General features: G+C 42.6%; 1 pseudogene; it reads left to right on the top strand.

Annotated features, from left to right (window-relative positions):
- Positions 1 to 6,910: 6,910 nt before the first annotated feature.
- Positions 6,911 to 7,843, top strand: LOC147661095 (olfactory receptor 52D1-like; annotated as a pseudogene).
- The last annotated feature ends 644 nt before the right edge of the window (positions 7,844 to 8,487 follow it).

The raw sequence follows: 8,487 nt of genomic DNA on the forward strand, positions 1-8,487 counted from the left end.
AATGTAAATGTACAGGAATTTATATAGCGCAAATCACCGAGCGGTTTCTAAGCGCTTGCTTAGGGAACCTGTCCTGGTATTCCCCTGTGAGATAACCCCGGCAGGGTATCCGAAAGGTGAAAGCCAGGCATCCCGCCGCGAGGGGCCGTTTTGGAGATTAAGCAAGCTATTGCCCAGAGTCGCAGAGTGTGAACCCGTGAATCGAGTAGGCACCGGAGCGAGAATTGTCGAGTCCATGGACATTTTAGGACTCAAGACCCCGCCGAGCCGGGAATTGAACCCGGGTCCCGGGCTGACCCCTGCTTCCAGGTCTGCCTCCTCTAACCAGTGAGCCACACCTGCATCAGTATCCTTTTCAACCCAGTCATCTCTTTGAGGCAATCAGCGGGGGTACCCTTTGTGTGGGGTAAGGTCACTACCTATTGAAGTGTAAGTGTTAGTTCTTCCTTCCTTTTGGTCCACGAAGAACCATCGGAATGCAAATGTATGTATATGGGTCCTCAGTCACACCTAGCCTTCCAGTGATTTTGGCTGTCTTGAGGGAATGCACAAAGGGTAGCTGTCACCCAGACATGCACTGGAGACAGGCTGCGAGGCACACAGAGCTTTCAAAAAGTGGCATTTCTCAAAGAGTAATGTTAAACTTTACCAGTAGAGAAGAATTAACATTGCCATTCCAGAGATATGAACTATGAATCCGATACTCCTCTCTAGTCAGGAATTGAAGCCTAAAGGTATTTTAAGGAATTCCCAATGCTAGCCTATGAGAGGAGTAGGCCTCACAACAGTGAAAAACAAAGGTAGCTGTTTGTAACTACCAGGACATGCAAAACAATGAGAGCACAAGCACTTTAGCACTGGTTAGTAGTGTTAAAGTGCACAGAGCCCTAAAGACAGCAAAAATGAGGTAAGAGGAAGGCAAAAAGTTTGGGCTGACTCTTCAGAGAGGACCATTTTCCAGATTGCTGTCAGCCTGGACATCAGCCATATCCACGCAAACCTGATCCCTGCCCACCTGCTGTATTTGTGAGCCCCAATGTGGCTCCAACTCAGTAGGTGTCTGCTCTTTTCCCACAGCCCAAAATGCCAGCCCTGCAAGAGGAGCTCAATGGAGCTGTTTTGGTAGCCTAGCAACAATGCAGGCCCACTTGCACCATGATGCACGGGGGCCTGTGTTGTAGGCAGGATGATTTTTTGTGCAGGAAGGTGCAACTTCCTGCACAAAAAAAACTCCAGCAAGGTTTTTTCTCTTTCTGTGTGTGCTGCAGAATGTAGCACACATAGAAAGAGGAACAAATGGGGAGAAATAAAGATATTTCTTCTTGTGACGCCTATCCTGGGGAGGCATATTTCTTTGGTGCATTCCCAGGTTTAGAAGCCCTTGTAAATCTTGGAATGCATCACAATCCATGGGAGTTGCATGGGAACACCTACTGCAATGCCCATGAAATGCCTCTCTTGCACAGAGTAATGCAATATAGCAATGTACACTTCATTTCTTTACTGTGGAATTTTGAAGCCATTCAAACACACAAAAAGTTGTTTTCATGGCTTCATAAATCTGAGTTAGAGGTTGGTGTCATGCATGTTCCACATTGCAAAGTGCAAGTGTCACACTAGCCCATGAATAGGCAGCTAACTTTTTAGCACAGGTTCATTGACACAATAATTGAAAACAGTTGAAAATCTTAGTGATCTGCCTAGTTGGTACTTAAAAACTTGAAGGCAATTACTCAGGATTTCACCATACAACATGCTCCGTAGAGGAGTTATAAGAAGTGAGAGCTTATCTGAACATAAATAGCCAGATCACCTTATTGACCCAAATAGCTAACCATGTCTGTAAAGTGGGCAGCGAGGTCTCAGGGATCACTCATTCTATCTGGAACTTTAATGGTTCAAATGTTCCCATGGGTTAAATCTAAGCATGGGCGAATTTTGCGAATCTCCCGTTCGCGAATTTTGCGGATTTGCGAACTCGCAATTCGCAAAATCCGCGAATTCTCGCAAATTTGCGGATTTTTTATTTTTTTGTGTTCGCGCGGGTTTCTGCCAGTTCGCGAGGGTTTTTGTACAATTTCGCAAACGCGAACTTACCTGTCGGGTCGCAAGTTTTGCGAACTTGTTGTTTCTTTGTGTCCAGCCTGTTTGGGACACTCTTCTTCATCACTGCCACTCTCTGTCACCACTGCCACTCTCTGACTACTCATGTCACCCTCTGGCCCACCCATGCCACCCTCTGTTTCATCACAGCACCCTCTGGTTGTCCAGTCAGTGTACATTATTGTGGCAAAGCAAAGCACACCTTCCCTGCCTCAAGTGACCTGAATTAATTTGGGGCTGATTAATGTGTCACAGAATATTTTTTTAGCTGGCACCTGCTTCCTTAGTGCTTCCTGATTAGTGATCTTTTGCACTTGCTAAGTGCTTTCATTGTTGCAAAATTAGTTACAACACCTGCCCTGCCCCAACTGACAATAATGAATTAGGGGCTGATTAATGGATTTGAACTTCCAGCCTGGCTCCTGCTTGTCTCCCTTAGCTGTAATTCAGGACCTTTGTGGCATATGTGTTACTATTCTGAGGTTCAGAGCAGGGTCACATAATAGTTGCAAGTAGGCAACTGAACTCTGGAGGGGCCCCTCAGGAAGCACTACAGGAAATGGCTACTAATGATGAGCCTGAACTTTTGAACCTGGTAAGTAGTTTCAGTTTTGCTAAGATCGTATTTCTGCAATTTAGCGCTTATTCGCGGGGCACGAAGTTGTACTGGGAAGCCGCGAACTCACGCGAACAGTGCGAGCAAAATCCGCTGCTCGCGGATTTGCGGATTTTGCGGGAGATTCGCGAATCTCGCGGATTGCGAATTTACCGAAAATCCGCAAAATCCGCGAGCGAAATAGATTTTCCGCCCATGCTTAGTTAAATCAGGCGACCATATGCACTTCAAACAATCTACTGAACACTTTGCCTAGCCGACTACTAATTTCTTGAATTAAGCATGTTTTTTACAGCTATAATTCTATTCTTGTAACAGCCATTTTATTGTCAACTGAATGTGTTCTCATATACAGTATTACACCACTATGTCCCAAGTGAGGCACCATAAGGCTGACAAAGTGCATCAGCTCGCTGTAAAAACTCTAAGAGCATAGATGAAAAGGTGTGTAAAGGGATTTAATTTTTAAAATTCGAATGTCTTCTGTTTCTTTACATGAGCTGTGGACAGAATTTCTGAAAAAAAGACTTCTTGCAATACACCAACTAACAAGCCTTCTGTGACGCGAAAGGCTGCATTATTGATGTATGTTTTGCTTCCTGTAGAGTACACATGATGGCTTATTGGCTATTGCGTGCCAGCTGGTTGCAGGCAATTATCGTGCTATTTGGCTAGTAATTAAGTTTAACTACATCAGAGTGGGACTGTATGTGTACTTGTGGATAGTCTCACAAAGATATTTATTAATACCCCTGCCCAATAGAAGTTACACACATTGATTGTAAGCATCTGTATGGAATGTCTGCAGCATTCTCACAGTAATTTTTAAAAAAATGAATTTTTTTTGTTGCATAGAAGAAGCAGACATAAAACCATTGCTGAGCCACCCTTTGACAAGAGCAGAATCCTTCTCCATTCTACTACTGCATCATCTATAGAAGCCTCAAAAATTGCTAAGGCATGGGAAGAGTTGGACCACAACCTCTCCCCGAAGGACATTGATGACATCAAGCAAGAGGTCTTCCAAAATTACCTTCAGCTCTTTGAGCTTAGGCACCCAGCTGAGCTGATATCAGTGTAAACTTCATCATGAACTCCCATGCAGTGCGTTTTCACAACCATCAAGCAACAGACTGCAGGAATGCAGTCTTTTCCAATGTTCCTGTATCTGCTGCGGGCAATCCCTCTAGAATTTGATACTAAATGTTTCAAAACAATCGAAGATCTATTTTCTAGATTTATTTGGGGATATGCGGAGCCTAGAAGAGCATTTAAACTTCTTTCTTTACCCAAAGAAAGTGGGGACTCGCGGCACTCGCCCTACCAAACATCATACTCTACTTTTGGGCCATTACCATACTGCATAATTTAGTCCTCTTCCAGGAAAGACCAAGAGAAAATAGGATGGAAGAAATTGCATTGCCATTGGAGCTTATTATGGGGACAGATGCATGGGGGTGGGTCTGGCGACATCTGAATGACAATCATTACAAGAAAGTCACTTTCAAGTCATTACAAGGCGGATGCAAGGTCATGAAATTTATTCAGAAACGTATTGGGCTTGGCCGCTTGAACTTTTACACACCACTCTGTGATAACCCCATCTTGCCGGAGAGTTTTTAATGGCTCTATTATAGAAAGATGGAGTGCAGCAGCCTTGACTAAACTTGGAGTTTTTTTTTACCTCAACAGGGTTGGTTTGATTTGAAAATCTTAGACAATGGTTTGGTTGAGATAGGAAAGATGATGTGGAAAATCAAGCTGCTAAATGAAAGGCAGAGAGTGGCGTCCCAGAAAATGTATTTTAGTACCAGCCAGACTTCAGGCTCAATACTATAAATTGTGCTTTTCGCTTTATTATATCCCTAAAAGAATTGCTGAATGGGGAACTGGGAGAGGAACCGTCTATCCACGTTGCACACTATATCAAGCGGAACTAAGTAACATTCTTGCCACCTGTAATGTTTTGGACAATCTAAAACAAGAAATTACCAGTTTATATAACAAAGACCTGGGGATTACATGCTCTCTCTCTCCAACACTTTTCGGACTTGGGGTAGACCAGGACCTACAGGGGTATCCCGGGGAAAATGAGTGTTTATTGGCAGGGCAATTCTGCGCCTATGCTTAAGATCTGCCTGGTTGGATCCTAACCCACCAGGGTTCCAACAGTGGCTCTCCCGATTACTTGCCAATTATAATTTCGAAAAAGCTATCTATGATAGGAGGGGAACGCGCTCCCGAAACAAGGGTTGAGTAATTTGGGTCTCTTCGACTAGATGGTTGGCGATCAATGAGTCATTGATGAAAAGTTTACCATAAACCTTTACATGAATCTGGAAATCTATTCATTTTAATTTTTTTTATGCAATTTATTGAGCGCACGATTACCCAAGGGTGTCTTGGCGCTTGACAGAAGAAACTGACGGTTCAGATCTAAGAACATTGGTAGAGTCTAGTGATTAAATAGCCAAGTCTTTAGCTGCTTCCTAAATGATGTTAGTGTAGGAATATTCTTGAGGTGACCAGGCAAGGTATTCCACAATTTAGCCGTGGCTACTGCAAAGGATCTGTCTCCCCAAGTGGCCTTCTTGGTTTTGGCTACCTTCAGAAGATTAGCATCAGCGCATCTAAGAGTATGTGATGGTCGGTAGGGGCAAAGGGCATCTTTAAGAAAGGATGGCGCTTTTTCATGAATGCTTTTAAAAGCTATACATAGGGCTTTGAATTTAATTCGTTGTCTGACCGGTAGCCAATGGAGTTTGCGAATGATGTTGGAGATGAGTTTGAACTTGGGTGTGCCTGTGACAAGTCTTGCAGCTGCGTTCTGGACCAGCTGAAGTTTATTGACTACTAGTTCTTGTGCATTAAGCATGAGGGCATTACAGTAGTCGACTCGGGACATTAGTAAAGTTGAGATCAAGGTGTTTATGGTGTTTGAGGGAAGGTAGGGTTGAAGTTTTTTGATCATTTTGAGTGTAAAAAAAGTAGCAGAAACTATTGAGCTGGCTTGATGAGTGTATGAAAGTTTGTTGTCAAAAAAGACGCCTAGGTTTCTAACCTTGGTAACAGGATTAGGTGGAGGACCAAGGTCTTGAGGCCACCAGATGGGAGACCATGCAGGAGTGAGTTTCCCAAACACCATCACCTCGGTTTTATCCGAGCTAAGCTTAAGACAGTTTCAGTTCATCCAATTACATATGGCAAGCATTCCTTTTTGGAAGTTATTAGCAACTTCCCTTCCGTTGTTGTTAATGTCCAGGACAAGCTGCGTATCGTCTACGTACGATGTTACTGCTAGGCGATGCGCTTTAATGACCCTCGCCAAGTCCGCCACATAGATATTAAAAAGTGTTGGACTCAGCGAGGATCCCTGGGGGACTCCACAAGGTAATGAAAAGGAGTCAGAAGAGAATGCGCCCATGGAAACCGATTGTTCTCGGTCTGTCAGGAAGGATGCAAGGAGTGAGACGGCATTTGGTGAGATTCCGGCTTTTCCGACACGGTCGATAAGAATCTACCAAAGGGTGACCAACCCCCAGATGGGGTGGGAGGGAAGGCAGGGTGGGGTGGGTTAAACCAGGTGGAAATTTACTAATGCAATATTCTTGTGTATGCCTTTATTGTTTTTTCCCTTTATTTGATGTACGTAATGTATAATATTGCTGAATGTATTGATTCTATCTTTGCATTATTAAAAAAAATATTGAAAAGAAGTGGAAGTGTATCTGGATATAAATAGTCAGATTACCTTATTGACCCAAATAGCTAACCATGTCTGGAAAGTGGGCAGTGAAGTCTCAGGGATCACTCATTCTACCTGGAACTTTAACGTTTCAAAAGTTCTCATGCGTTAAATCAGGCGACCATTTGCACTTAAAAAATCTGCTGATACTTTGCCTAGCCGACCAATAATTTCTTGAATTAAACATGTTTTTTTATAGCTTCAATTCTATTCTTGTAACAGCCATTTTATTGTCAAATTCATAGGTTCTCATATACTGTATTACACCACTATGTTCCAAGTGAGGCACACTAAGGCTGACAAAGTGCATCTGGTCGCTGGAAAAACTCTTAGTGAAGAGATGAAAAGACGTGTAAAGGGATTTCATTTTCAAAATTCAAATGTTTTCTGTTTCTTTACATGAGCTGTGGACAGTCTAGAATCTCTCCATGGAATCTTCACCACTGATGAGGTCAACTTTAAATAACAGCAGACACCCATCAACATTCCTCCTGCTGGGAATTCCTGGGATGGAAGACTGCTACAACTGGATTGCTATCCTATTCTTTCTGATGTACATTATGGCTCTGATAGGAAACTTCAGTGTGCTGTTCTTAATTGTATTTGTAAGCAACCTCCATGAACCTATGTACATTTTTCTGTCTATGCTGTCAGTCACTGACCTTATCTTACCTTCCTGTGCTTTACCTAAAACATTAAGCATATTCTGGTTCAATTCCAAGAGTATTTCATTCCAAGGTTGCCTCACCCAGATGTTCTTCATTCATTTCATATATTGCTTAGAGTCCGCCATTTTGCTGGCCATGGCGTATGACCGCTATGTTGCAATATGCGACCCACTGAGATATGCAGTCAAGTTTACACACATTGTAATTAGGAACATTGCAGTATTAGGACTTGTCCGAAGTCTTTGTCTAGCAGTCCCCCTCACCTTTCTTCTCCACAGACTTTCCTACTGCCAAAACATTAATGTCCCCCACACATACTGTGAGCACATGGGAATAGCCAAGTTAGCTTGCTCTGATGTCACAGTGAATATCATTTATGGTTTGACTGCAGCCATTTCATCTGTGGGTTTGGATGCTGCATTAGTCTTTTCATCGTATGCTCTTATTCTCAGAACGGTCCTGAACATGAACTCGCAGCAAGCCCACCAGAAGGCTTTCAGCACCTGTACCGCGCATGCATGTGTAATTACATTTTTTTATGTACCAGCTTTTTTCTCTTTTTTTGCACATAGGTTTGGCAAACATATACCTCACAATGTGCACATTTTTGTGGCTAACATTTATATCATCTAGCCATCAATGTTAAACCCAGTCATTTACAGTGTGAGCACAAAGAAAATTAGGCGGAGTGTGCTCAGACTGTTTTACTAAGAAGACTCATTATTTGGAAAGTTTGTCTCCTTCTTTGTGGCATGGAATTGCTTCTTTGCCTGCAGCCTCTCAGCAATACCATGATGTGGCTTTGAGTGGTTTGACCTCCCTGACTGAATTCTTAAATCTTTTCTCTCACATTTATTTTTGTTTGACATTCTCAGTTTCAAAAGCTATCTTCCAATTACTAGCATCTCTAGGTTTAAATAACTCATTTGACTCTCAGGAGTTTACTAATTGCTGAAATACATATTTTCATACACTCTTTCCAGAACAAACAAGACTCTGCCACAAGATTATACTTTAATAATGAAGCATTCACTTCCTTGTTTATGAATACACTAGAATGGCTCTAGAATGCTCAACAACCTGCAACTGTACAAAAATTGAACATTATTATTCAAAAACGAAAATGCATTTCTACATGGTCCTCCATGGCCATGAAATTCAAGTAAAAGAGAGAGAGAGGTCTGGAAATAGAGCAATCGGCCTCCCATTTTAGCTGTAAAGAACCAAAGAGAGTCCACCTGTGTTGTTTTGGATTATCTTTCCACTCTATATGAGGAAAACAGAAGTTTTTCCTGAAATAATCCTCAACCACCAGGAATCCCTTTGGTGGCAAGCTTCATCATGGGGCTCTTCCC

Source organism: Lissotriton vulgaris, unplaced genomic scaffold (genome assembly GCF_964263255.1).
Source record: "Lissotriton vulgaris unplaced genomic scaffold, aLisVul1.2 SCAFFOLD_235, whole genome shotgun sequence".
Taxonomy (NCBI): Eukaryota; Metazoa; Chordata; class Amphibia; order Caudata; family Salamandridae; genus Lissotriton; species Lissotriton vulgaris.